Source organism: Gossypium raimondii, chromosome 8 (assembly GCF_025698545.1).
Source record: "Gossypium raimondii isolate GPD5lz chromosome 8, ASM2569854v1, whole genome shotgun sequence".
Taxonomy (NCBI): Eukaryota; Viridiplantae; Streptophyta; class Magnoliopsida; order Malvales; family Malvaceae; genus Gossypium; species Gossypium raimondii.
In genome coordinates, this window is record NC_068572.1 from 58,318,118 (window position 1) to 58,332,080 (window position 13,963).

The 13,963-nt window shown below is 33.8% G+C and overlaps 2 long non-coding RNA genes across 12 annotated transcripts; one reads left to right on the forward strand and one right to left on the reverse strand.

Annotated features, from left to right (window-relative positions):
- Positions 1–1,667: 1,667 nt before the first annotated feature.
- Positions 1,668–3,330, reverse strand: LOC105793713 (uncharacterized). The gene is made up of 2 exons (XR_001133555.2): positions 3,199–3,330; positions 1,668–3,101 (listed from the first exon to the last, which is right to left on the reverse strand). It is a non-coding gene; the product is annotated as an uncharacterized LOC105793713 (long non-coding RNA).
- Positions 3,331–4,278: 948 nt separating this feature from the next.
- LOC105792523 (uncharacterized) lies at positions 4,279–11,485 on the forward strand. 11 transcript variants are annotated; one of them, XR_001133322.2, is made up of 9 exons: positions 4,279–4,551; positions 4,685–6,797; positions 7,675–7,928; positions 7,999–8,247; positions 8,389–8,507; positions 9,450–9,519; positions 9,827–9,932; positions 10,640–10,702; positions 11,080–11,485. It is a non-coding gene; the product is annotated as an uncharacterized LOC105792523 (long non-coding RNA). The 11 variants fall into 11 exon arrangements; XR_008198645.1 differs by having other exon boundaries at positions 7,999–8,106; positions 8,194–8,247; positions 8,389–9,519; XR_008198648.1 differs by having other exon boundaries at positions 7,999–8,106; positions 8,206–8,247; positions 8,389–9,519.
- The last annotated feature ends 2,478 nt before the right edge of the window (positions 11,486–13,963 follow it).

Genomic DNA, 13,963 nt, shown 5'->3' on the forward strand with positions numbered 1-13,963 from the left:
TGTTTCACTATCTGATCAATACTGTGAGCAAACACAACATAGAACATACATACCGAACTTGTATCAAACTGACGTGTTTTTTCATATATATCAACATTAAAATCTAGCTAAATTCATAATAAAGTTGCATTGAACCCTAGATTACAAATTTTTTCTAGCATTGTTTTTTTCTGCCCAAAACTCAAACTTGAAATCTTGTTTAAGGTAATATTGAGTTCATTATCAATTATTATTTGATCCAACTTGATATATTTTCATCTATTTTATATTCATATTTAAATTATTATTTATTATATATAATTTTGATATATTAGTTATTTGTGTTATATAAAATATAATATATATTTTGTGTTGTGTTGTGTTTATATAATATGCATATTTTATATGGGGTTCGTGTTATATATAATTGAATGGTAAATTATCAAGACTAATTTTAAGGCCTAAAACCTAGCATATATATGAGCCACCAAATTATTATCACCTTTGCTCGTCTCTAATGAAAAGTCAGACGTTTAAATCTGTCCATATCTGTCGAAACCATTCAGACACTGGTATAAACAAACAAACAAAGTTGCTTTTTTTTTTTAATTTATCGATTAAATTTTAACTCGATTGGTATTAGTATTGTTACTAATATAAGAATACGTAACTTCAAGTGTGCTGAAATACATTTATCCTCCTATTAAGGGTCGAAAGGAGTTATGCATATTTCTAAACTTTGTATAAAAAATTTAAAAGAATGGTTCAATTTCAGTTTTAATCCTCTAATATGCTTCAATTTTAAATTCAATTTTAAATTCAATTTTATACTTTAATTTTATATAATTTGGTACTTCTATTTTATAATATCATATTTAGTCTAAATGTTTTATTTGGATTAAAGCGTTTCCTTTTGAGATTATATAATACTGGTCAAATTTTAGTTTTGGTCCCTATACTATGATCAAATTTAAAATTTAATCTTTATATTTTAAATTTTGACATAATTTGGCACTCTTAACTTCTTTTAATGCCATTAGTTACTTTAAATACCTTATTTTGATTAAAATGTTGATGTAATTTTATAAGAATTGTCAACACTATTAAAATTCTCGATTAAATTAAAGTCTATTAGATTGTCAAATTTTTTATTACATAGTTATCAAGTGAGTATATTTTTTGTTAAATTCAAGTCTATTACAACTTTTAATAATTTTTAATATATTTATATCTTTGTATTATATTTATTTATTTTATGATAAACTAAGATTTGAACTCAGGCTATTCTTTAATAATGTGAACACCCTACTAATAAACCATGTATAGTATTTATTTATATTTCATACTATGTTATATTTTATATGATATTTTAAATATTATTTTCATATTATATTTAAACTTATTCAAAATGGTTAATATTAAGGCTATTTTATCAAAATAATCTAAAAAAAATTATATTTACAAAAATAATCCAGGTTTAAAAGCAATCACCAAAATAATCTAAAATGAACAGTAAAATGGGATTGTGGCCTGTCAATGGTCGGCACCACCTGGTATTTTGAACCCATGATTGCTTGATAATTGTGTCAGACTTAAAAAAAATGATTTTTTTGGTTTTAGCCTGTCAATGGCTGGAACCAGTGTATTTTTTTAAAATCATATCATACTGGTATACGTGGAAAAAAAGAAAAAAAAAATTGGTGCTGGTCTGTCAATGGTCGGCACCACATTTATGTAAAAAAAGGTACATTTTGAGCTGTCATTGGCCGGCACCAGTATACGAAAAAATTCAAAAAAAAATTTTGGTGGTGGCCTGCTAATGGCCGACACCACCTTTATATAAAAAAAATTACATTTTGGGTTGTCATTGGCCGGCACCAGTATACGAAAAAATTAAAAAAAAATTTGTGATGGCCTGCCAATGGCTGGCACCACCTTTATGTAAAAAAAAATTACATTTTGGGCTGTCATTGGTTGGCACCAGTATACGAAAAATTCAAAAAAAAATTTTGTGGTGGCCTGCCAATGGCTGGCACCACCTTTATGTAAATTTTTTTTTTACATTTTAGGCTGTCATTGGCCGGCACCAATATACGAAAAAATTCAAAAAAAAAAATTGGTCGTGGCCTGCCAATGGCCGACAACACCTTTATGTAAATTTTTTTTTTACATTTTGGGCTGTCATTGGCCGGTACCAGTATACGAAAAAATTCAAAAAAAATAATTTTGGTGGTGGCCTGCCAATGGTCGGCATCACCTTTATGTAAAAAAATACATTTGGGGCTGTCATTGGCCGGCACCAGTATACCGTGAAGGATCGCCCAATTCCCGGTACAGTTGCCCATCTAAAAAAAATTATCAAATTATTTTTCTCATGCAAAAAAATAAAGACAACACATTATAATAAAAAAAATAGATGGCAAAATTTAACTACATATTTACCTATTAACGAATGGCTAGACATACGGTTGGTGGCTCACTGATGCCAAAAATGACATTTTGTATAATGCCCAAGACAGTAGTAAGAGGCAGCAACCGCCCATTATTTTCGTAGATGGCTTTGCCGAGCCCCAACTAAATCGTCCGACAAGCTCGAGATCCTCTAATAATGAGATATACATTATTAAGACTTTATTTTGATTGACGTCCGGCAAAAGTATCCCACCTATAAGTTGCAAAATGAACACTCTTGCAGCGTAGATAATGTCCATATGTGTTGGACTGCTCGGAAGATGCTGGAAGTTTTCTTTCAACCAATTAAATTTAATATATGTTAAACGTTCATCCTCGTTGCTCGGGGTCACTCTTCCAAGTAACCGCTCGCAAGTGCCCCACGGATCGGGCACTTTTCCAAGCCCGATCACTGCTTCTCCATTTATAGACAGCCATAGTTGGACTGCTGCGTCTTGCACCGTAATACTTACCTCCCCACATGGGAGGTGGAATGTATGTGTCTTCGGGCGCCATCTTTCAACTAATGCTGATATTAAATCTGCTCGTAGCTCAAATATCTAAATGTACGCGGCAACCCCAAAACTCGCTACATTCAAATATGGTATAACTCTTTGATCGGGAAAATAACTGGGATCATGCAACCGGGGTCTAACAATTCTGTACAAATCCTGCATTTATAGTAAATATATAATGTTATATTTATCATTTTAAAAATAATTTAAAAGAATATTTAAAATTAAATAAGACATTTTATTTTTCGGTTACCTTGTGCACAATGCTTGCAATGTGGTCGTTGTCATTTAAAATAACATTCGGATTAAGATCCATGGAGTGATCGACGGTCGTCGGCAATGGTTAAGCGTGAACAGCGGCGGTCGTCGGCAGTGGTTGAGGGTGAACCGTGGTGGTGAACAAAATGGTCTATTTATAGTGGGGACGATTTGAAAGGGGCAAAATTGGAAAAAAAATTAATACTTCTGACACACTTTTTTTTCATTTGACACTTTTTTTTTTCATTCAATCTCATTTATTACAACTTTATTTTTCTACATCTAACACCTTTTTTTTTCATTCAATCCCATTCATTTCAAATTTATTTTTTACATCTAACACCCTTTTTTCATTCAATCTCATTTATTTCAATTTTATTTTTCTATCTAATACCTTTTTTTTCATTCAATCTCATTTATTTCAATTTTATTTTCTACATCTAACACCCATTTTTTCATTAAATCTCATTTATTACAACTTTATTTTTCTACATCTAACACCCATTTTTTTCATTCAATCTCATTTATTACAACTTTATTTTTCTACATCTAACACCTATTTTTTTCATTCAATCTCATTTATTACAACTTTATTTTCTACATCTAACACCTATTTTTTCATTCAATCTCATTTATTACAACTTTATTTTTCTACATCTAACACTGATTTCTTTTCATTCAATCTCATTTATTTCAATTTTATTTTCTACATCTAACACCTTTTTTGGTTTTTTAGGTGTGACACCCTATTCAGATAAATTAAATTTGTTAAAATATATCTAATTTCATTTTTTGGTTTTAATATTTTATTTAAATATTTTAATTTATTTATTATTTTATCAATTGAAAATTTAAACTTATTAAAAATATCTGATTTTTTTCTAGATTTTTTAAGCCTGACACCACATTTATCGGCCTGAGAACATTTATTTTTACCTCATTTCATTTTATATTTAAATTTTATATTTCCAATGGAAATTTATTTTTTTCTCATTTCATTTTATATTTAAATTTTCTATTTTCAATGCAAATTTGTTTTTACAAGAATATGCGCTCAATAATATATCAGTCGTCATCTTGGAGTCCAGCATTACGATACGATTGGCTAGAAACGTAGAAACGATGTGGGCATGTTGATCGGTTGTGTCCAGATGTTTGACACACACTACACAATTTGGGTTCACCGGTCTCCCCAACGTCCATGTCATTTCGAATTCTCGTCGATTATGGTCGACCTTTAGGTTGTCTGAGGAGACTACGATCAGGCACCATCTCGAAAGCAGGCGGTGGAACTTCCTAGTTTGAGACATCGGGCAATACAGGAAATTCGTTCCCCCATATACGTAATGTGCGTTGCAACGTGTAGATCTCGTCTATGTATTATTCAATATTTAAGTTTGCTCTCGCACACGCTGCATGAACATGCACACACAGATATCGAAGAGTCTAAAATATCCCGCACTCGCATGTCTGTTTTGCAGATTAACTACGTACGACCTAGGTGGAAGACCCGAACGATGGCCGATGTACTCCTGAACTCGGAAAGTCTTCAAGTCACGCGAATACAATTCTGCGTTCATTGTTTGTGCCCTTCGACTATTTACCGCCATGGCCTTTCGGTACATGTGCATGGCCTCGATCTGCTTAGCTTGTCTCAACCCCATCTTAGGCATCAACGTCACCAACCGATAAAATGTTGCCGAGAATACAGCAGAAATCAGGAGACGGTGTGTGCGCCTCAATACATAGTTGACTATCTCTACGAGTTTAGTCGTCATCTGCCCATATCGAAACCCCTTTATCGTAACTTTGAGTCCATTGCCAGTTCTCCATGCTGCCCAACCATGTTCGGAGATTTGTTGGTAAAGATGACATCTGAGATTCAAGCCTTGCAAACCTCTACCTGAATCTTCTCGGTTCTAACTCATGAGCTGCATATTGAATTTGAGATCACCAATTTAAAAACAACAAAAAATTTGAAAAGTAATTTTTCAAATAAATACAAACAATTTTTTTACTCATGTTCACGAGTTCTTTTTTCCAATCTTTATTCTTGTAATCTCTATGAAAGTTTGCCGTGATGTGTCGGATGCAATAAACAGACCTCCACGGGACCCCCGATCGCTTTATCGCAGCAAATAATCCTTTCGATCTATCTGATATAAGGCAAATGTTATCTTCTCTGACAATATGCCTCCGCAGATTTGTGAGGAAAAATTCCCAAGACTCGAAGCACTCATGCTCCACGATGGCGAAAGCGATCAGAAGTACATTTCGATTGTCGTCTTGTGCAACAGCAATCAGGAGGATTTGCGTGTATTTGCCATACAACCATGTCCCGTCCACCTGCCCCATCGGCTTGCAATAAGGGAATGCCCTAACACACGGCTCGAACGTCCAAAACAATCGGTGAAAAACTCGTTTCTCCGGTTGTATCTCCCCATCAGGGCTTTTATACGGTAGTGTTTGCAAATCAATCACTATCCACGGCACATACTCCTGTATTCCAGCTATCCACCCTTGAAGCTCGTTGTATGACGCATCCCAGTCACCGTACAACTCTCGCATCGCCGTTTGCTTCACCCACCATGCCTTTCGGTACGACACTTTGTACTTGAATTGAGCTTGCATATCCGCAATAGGGACCGAGACTTGAATGTTGGGTGACTCTTTCACCAAAGGGATGATGCAGTTACATATAGTTTTTGCGTCTAAGTTTCTATGGTCTTGCGACATACAAGCGGACGTGCATGTGTGTGGACCTTCTAGTTTCCTTATCATCCACATCTGTGTCCGTTGCATTAACATGGCTCGGACACGCCATTTACAACCACTCAACGCTTTCCAACATTCTCCTGCGTACAAAGACTGCATCGACTTCGTTACTTTATAATCCACCCCTAACTTCAAGCTAAGTTGTTTTATAGCATGTAAATAGTCTTTTTTGTTATCAAATTGTTGCCCTACAAACAATGCTTCTTCATCAAAATCATTGTCAACTATGTGAGTCGGCACAATATTTGTACTACACCAAAATAGGCTTTTAGCGGCGTTTGGACAAAAAACGCTGCTAAAACTCGAGCATTAGTGGCGCTTTACGTAAAACGCCGCTAAAGATGAGGGTGGGGGATTTAGCGGCGTTTTTAAAAAAGTACCGCTAATACTCGGGGAAATCGCCACTAATGCTAGGGGATTTAGCGGCGTTCTTAAAAAAGCGCCGCTAATGCTATATTTTTAGCTCATTTTACTTAAAAAAATCCGGCCATTTTATCCCCAAATTTCCCCTCCTAAAACCCCTAATTTTCCATCTCTCTCTCGCTTTCTCCCTCCCTAATTTTCTTATCTCGATCTTCACACTTTCAAAGTGTTAGAAACGAGTAGATCGGTTCTAGAATTTGGGTGGGAAAAAAACGGGTGAGCACAAAGAGAAGCACGAGGAATCACTGATAGTGAAGCTAGCTGAGAATATTCACGGCCATGATTCTTCCTCTGATTCTGACAACGATAAGCCATTAGAATCGTCGACCAAGGCCAAAGTTTTCCGTCTCTTTGGGAGAGAAAGGTCCGTACACCACGTTTTTTGTGGAGGCAAATGTATGTTAACAAAACCCCATTTCTTCATTTCTTAAATTTGTACACTATTTTTTTTAGCTTTTAGAGGGCTGGGTTTTCTTTTAAGTTTATAAATTTTCGTAATGAATACGAGTTTAATTCCCGATTTCTTTGATTTTTTGGTGTTCATTGAAGAAGTAGATTTGGCCTATTAACGTATATTGTGCTTTCGGTATTGATTAATTGGTGTTGTTTGAGCTTAATCATGGTTTTTAATCTCTTAACATTTGTTTTAGCTTGAGAAAAATAAAAAATTTTGAAACTCTGAATCTTTAACTAAATGGATGCGATTATCTCTTGTAAAGATTACTTTCTTTCTTTTCTGCTTTATTGAAGCGAATAGATTTTGGGATTGTCAATTTATTAAAAGTTTCATATACCTAAGGATCCAGTTATAGAGTTTGCCGAAGCACTTAGGTTTGAGACTAACCTGGCTTTTACCGTCTTGCGGGATATTGCTTCAGGAAGAGATCTTAAGAAGTTCCTCTATGTATGTTGTTACTCTCTAGGGCAACTTTGCAGTTCATAAATTTGAAATTTGGATTTTTACAGTTTGCTTCTTGTAAGTAAAAATGATGTTTGATTTTTGTTTTTGGTTCCAAGGAAAAGAAAAAATTACATCTTTTAGTGTTTATAATTAATATGTTTGATTTAAAGCTTGCTCCTTGAAGCATATCTACCATGTGTGATGGCTACTCTATAGCTATATGCCTGCCTTGTTCTGATTTTTTACCATGGTTAGTGTTGTATTCTAGTTCCTTATTTTATTTCATGGAAATGGAGCGCATTATGCAAAATAGTCTCAAACATTTTATTTACTACTCATCTTCTAAAATGATGAGTGTTTATCCTTTTGCAGTATCGGAGTTTAGTGGGAGCTTCTTCAGCATTGGACATTCTACAATAGATATTTCCATCGGCTGTGGAAAAGGCAGAGGATGGCAGTATAATGTCAAGGTTGGAAGAACTTGAGAAAGAAGAACTTCAGCTGAAGATGAGTTGAGTAAAGCTACTGAAAGTGATGGTGATGAAGATGAGCTGACTAAAGATGGTTTTCATAGAAAAAAAGATGAAGGTTACAGTTATCTTGATCATGGTCGAAGATATTGAGAGGTAATGTTGGGACTTGGTGCTTTTTACCTGCTAATACAAATGTATGTTGAATGTGTCACTTATGAAATAGGTGTATGAGTCTGAGTGAAGGAAACAACAATAGCAGTCCGAAGGCAAAGAACCAATTGAAGAGATGTCCAATAAATATAAGCATCAAGATTTAACTAACCAGTTTGCTGTAAGTGATTAAATCTTTGCATGCCTTATTTGTCTTTTAGCCTTTCTTTGATAATCCTTCCAACTTATTGATAAACGGAGCCTGAAGTCTGTATATTAGAAATGCAGTCTACTGGATTGACAGAGGAACCTGTTACCAAAGGTAACTACGATGGTTATGTTTCTGACTTATGGCATGTGGCCTGAAGAAAGGGAAAGAAATTATGTTATCTACTGACAAATGTGAATATCATTTCAAGTTTGATTTATAGATGAGACAATTCCTTTATTTTATCTTACTCAGGTGAAATTTCACATGGTCGAATTATACAACAAGACACAAAGACTTCCAAGTCCTTCCATAAATGCATCAACTCCTTTTGAAAAGGTAAGTATGAAGCAGAACCATCATAATGAAATAAGGTAATATTTGATCTCTGCTATTTGGGAGAAGCAAAAATAGAGAAAACCAACATGATGTACTCTCAAATTCAAACATTTTATTATAAATTACATGTAATTTAATGCTTAATGGTAATCGTGAACTTTGTTAACTGTGTGTCTTGCATTATTGGTTCATTCAAGCAATATATGTGTGACCTTGGTAAATGGTTCTTACAAAAATTGAAGTGAAATTTTCATCCAAGTGAAAAATATCTAGAAATTAAGTACTTGATGAAAAATATAATCAATTCATGCAAGTATATGGCCACTGGACTTGCACCACAGCATGGAATTGGTTAATCGATTTAATTATTATTTATGTTCGTTAGTTGCATTATTCAACCTTCAATTAGTAGCTGTCTGTAAGATTTGAAAGGAAAAAAAAGAAAGAAAGTAGTAGATGTAAGCAGTAAGTAGGTATGAAAAAGTAAATTGTGTTTTATTGGGTGAATGGCTCACATGATTAAAGAAAAACTTTTTATTTAAAAAACTTTTTTATTTTATATGTTAATATTTTTTTAGTTTTAATTTGTACTATTTTAATCAAATAAATATAATTTTGAATGTAAAAAACATTAAAGAAAATAAAATCACCATCGTTATTATTCTAATATTTTTCAAATCATGGTACAAAAGAGAAAATATCAGTTGTTCTCAGGTTAATAATTTATATTATGTCTATTACTTTTGGTTCTTCGATTGTCAGTTCTCTATAAACCGTAGAGGAAATGTAATTTATTTTCTTGGTTAGAGGTTGCTCTTTACCTCTGCTATGTCATAATGTTTTATAAATTGGATATAAGTGACTATTTAATCTTTGCATTTTAAGGAGGAACTTATCTGTTATTTACTTTAGAATTGTTTTTCTTCAGCTGAAATAACCCTTGACAAATGTGACATTGAATTCCTCACTTGTATTAGATTTGATGAACTGGAGACAGCATTGATGGAGATGGTTAAGCAGCACAATCGACACCAATTATGTGCTAGGGTAAACTGGAATATGTTATTCAATTTGCCAAAATTTACAGTCAATTGCCGACTTGTTTTTAAAGATAATTATAAAACTATGTAATTCCTATCATGCAACTCATTTTGCTTGCTTTTACCTGGCACCTTAGGCTTCTTCATGAAATTTAATGTCAATATGCATTACCAGAACTTGCTAAAAAACCCGTGTTTCTGGTTTTCATGAATCATGAATTGGAAGTTGCTAGTTTTCTTAGCAGTTTAAAGATTATTTTCTTCTATCGATATGTATGTCTTTATGATAATGATGTTTGTTAAATATTTCATAGATCCTAATGCGATTTGAGCAAGATCAAAAGGAGTAAACAGGAAGAGGAGTGCACAAAAATCTGAAACGTGCAGAGAAAGCTCGCATTCTAGTTAGCAAATTACCATGTAAGCTTCTAGTAGTAATCTTACATCTTGAAGTAGGTTTCTGTGACATATTAACTTAATCTCCTTTGTTAAATAGAAAACATGCTTTATTGCAATGCAATATTTAGTTGATTATATGCTGAAAAATTACTTATATGCTGGTTGTTTCTGAACTTGGTTTGGCTTTGTGTAACTGTGGTTTTTGAACTTGCATTCTATACTGTCCAAATATCTCGGTTCAAGTCGATTTTCGATTTTATTATTTATTCCTGAGCTTAAGCTCCAGTTTGAAATGAGATTTTTCAGTATAGTTAAAAGGTAAAAGGACCTCAATCAAACTCGTGTGATACTCTAATCAAGCATTAAAGTACTCGAATTTGATCTACTCAATAGCTCAAACTCGACTCAACACCACACAAGTCTAATTTGAGAATTTCTGAGAAGGATCCACAAATAATAACTGAATTATTGCCAAGCATGAAATAATGGTGATACTTATCAACTCTAGTGATTGCATATCTGGATAAGAAACTGGAGGCCTAGGGGCATATGATGCAGACATTTGCCGCTGTGCATTTTGGCTTTTATTGCCTGCATATATTTGGTTTTAGTGTTCCTGTCTGCATGTATTTGCTTGCGGAATTTATGTTGTTGTTAATGGTTTTTATTTTAAACTTAAGTTGTGTCTGCCAATATACTCTTAAATCATGATCCTTCTATTTCTTTAGGTTGCTGAGAAGACTGCTTTTCTGCGGCCTATAGAACTTAAACTTGTTCCTGTGCCTTGGAAGGTAGTGCATTTAGAAGCAAGTTTCTTGATACGGATGAACTTATGAGCTACTGTAACTGGTTTGCTGTAAGAAATGACTCCTATTTCTATTTTATGGTACCTGGAATGGTTTAATACTTCGCCATCTATAATATTTCTACTGCCCTTGGATCTTATGTTGTGGGTGTTAGTACCTTACCAATCTCATTAATGTCTTGTTTTATTCTTCCTGAAATTCAAAGAATCAGTTATTTAAGTGTTTTCATTCAGTTTACATGTTTACCTCTGTTTCTCTGAGTTTGATATTTAACTAATCCATCTTAATTGGTGGTAAATTCATGTTTTAGGCACTAATCAATTTTAACCAAACTATCTAACTGTAATTTGTACTGCTTGCAGACTTTCAGCAGCATGATCCCAAAATAGCTGCGGAAAATCAAAATTGTCAAGCAAATTAGCCAAATGCTGGTGAATCACCTTGGACTAAATTTGACCAAAGATGATCTACAAAATGTGGTTGATTTAATGGAGCCATATGGTCAGATAAGCAATGGAATAGAATATCTAAATCCTCCCCTTGATGTCAGTAACTAACTTGCTTGTCATTTTAAATATGCAAGTCAATTGCTATTAATAATTTTCTGTTGGATTCTTTTTGGACTGAAAAATAATTTCTGGGGATAGTCTAAGAATCTTAAATTTTATAGAAAGCCAATAAAGTGCTTGCTGGACAAAATGTGGTGATTAATTGAATTGCAAGGTCATACATGCTATAAAATTTTTAAAAGCTGATAAATGAGTATGACATAGTGCTCATAAATGTTCTAAGGATGCCTTTAGATGAATGGAATTGTTTGATAGTTTGAGGTTATAAATCTTTGTATTGATTTCTCTCAACAATCTAAAGCCTGTCATACTTAGCAAATTTTTCTGTGAGAATGGGTGTTTAAGAACTGTGAATTGTCTTGAAATATATGCGGTTGAGATGGTTGATATATTATCAAGCATGCAATACATATCACTGTCGTGACAAGTTTTTATAGGATATATTTGAAATCGGTACGAATTTATATCCCTGTTACATGGAAATATATATTTAACTTTAAAGTTAAAATTTTAATAGAAATTTTAATTTAATTAATATTTTTTATCCTTAAAAGTATATAGTATAAAGTTTAAATTTCAAAAACAAAACATAATATAATAATTATCATACAAATAAATCTTATTTAATTAAAATATTTTTTTAAAAGTCATGTTTTTAGTGGCGTTCGTTAAAAAGCGCCGCTAAAAGTCATCTTTATTGTGGCGTTTGTTGTAGAAGCGTCGCTAAAGGTCATAGCCTTTAGCAGCGTTTTTGGGAAAAGCGCCACTAAAGGTCATGGCCTTTAGCGGCATTTGTGGGAAAAGCGCCAATAAAGGTCATGGCCTATAGCGGCGTTTGTGGGAAAAGCGCCGCTAAAGGTCATGGTCTATAGTGGCGTTTTTCTGAAAGCGCCGCTAAAAGCCATGACCTTTGGCGGCGTTTATTTTAAAAAACGCTGCAAATGTTAGCAACGCTGTCAATAGCGGCGTTTTTTGCGGTGCTTGTGCAAGCGCTAATAAGCGCCGCTAAAGGCCAAAAAAAGCGCCGCTAAAAACCTATTTTGGTGTAGTGTTGGGTATTCCGGGAACTCGCATGCAAGAGCCGCATCAGGATCCACGTCGGTCATGAAGGACCCTGGATTATTTCTTATAACTATACCAATGGCCCATGTTTCCGGCTGAATAGGGGTTCGCATTATCACATTCTATCGGCCCTTCTTCGTCTATGTCTTCAGGTATGTCATCCAAGAGACGTTAAAATCAAAATTAATTCCAGAGCGCTGGCTTGCTGGAATTACCACTTGAATGGGATCTAATTCAGCTATCTCCGCGAACAACTCAACTAGGCTGGGATTTTCTATTTCAGGGGGGCAATAAATTGCTATCATTGTCCCTAAATCATCATCATTTTCAAGCTCCATTTCTGAGAACTTTAGCGGATCAATTGAAACCGGAAATCTGTAAAACAGTCTCAAAATTGCTTCCCGCAACGGCTTGCTATCTTTGTACTGATTTTTCGTTTTAAATCCGACACTGAAATCTGTTTGTTGAACCTCATTCCTATTTTTTTCGGCTTCGAAATATACAGCCTTGTTCAGTTGTATTTATAGTTTATCCATCGAAATGAACATAAACAAACAATATTTGGGAACTCATTTAAAAAAGAAATTGCTTTCTTCTAAACAGAGGAAAAAAAATTCAAACCAAACAAAATGGAAGATTGAATACCTATATATATTTGATAAATTTGGTGTCGGCCATTGGCAGGCTACCACCAAAAGTTTTTTTTTTGAATTTTTTTTGTATACTGGTGCCGGTCAATGACAACCCAAAATGTAAATTTTTTTTACATAAAGGTGGTGCCGGCCATTGGCAGGCCACCACCAAAAAACTAAATTTTTTTTGAATTTTTTCTTGTACTGGTGCCAACCAATGACAGCCCAAAATGTAAAAAAAAAAATTTACATACAGGTGGTGCCGGTCATTGGTAGGCCACCACCAAAAAAATATATTTTTTTAATTTTTTCGTATACTGGTGCCAGCCAATGACAACCCAAAATGTAAAAAAAAAATTACATAAAGGTGGTGCCGGCAATATGCAGGCCACCACTAAAATAAATTTTTTTTGAATTTTTCGTATACTGATACCGACTAATGACAGCCCAAAATGTAATTTATTTTTTTACATAAAGGTAGTGCCGGCCATTAGCAGGCCACTACCAAAAAAAAATTTCTCTGAATTTTTTTGTATATTGGTGCCGGCCAATAACAGCCCAAAATGTAAAAAAAAAAATTACATAAAGGTGGTGCCGGCCATTGGCAGGCCACCATCAACTTTTTTTTTTGAATTTTTTCGTATACCGGTACCGGCCAATGACAGCCCAAAATGTAATTCTTTTTTTTTTTACATAAAGATGATGCCGGCCATTGACAGGCCACCACCAACAAAAAATTTTTTTTTTGAATCTTTTGTATACTGGTGCCGGCCAATGACAGCCCAAAATGTAATTTTTTTTTTTTACAGAATACAAGTTTAGATGTCATCTAGGTCCAAAAAAATGTTCAAGTACCAACTAAATATTTTTGAACAAGTTTAAAGGGCAAACTAAATATTAACCTAAAATAATTACCGAATATTGTCATTACAACAAAAGTTTAATTTATTTTTTTATATAATTTTGTTATAAATTTTTTCTTT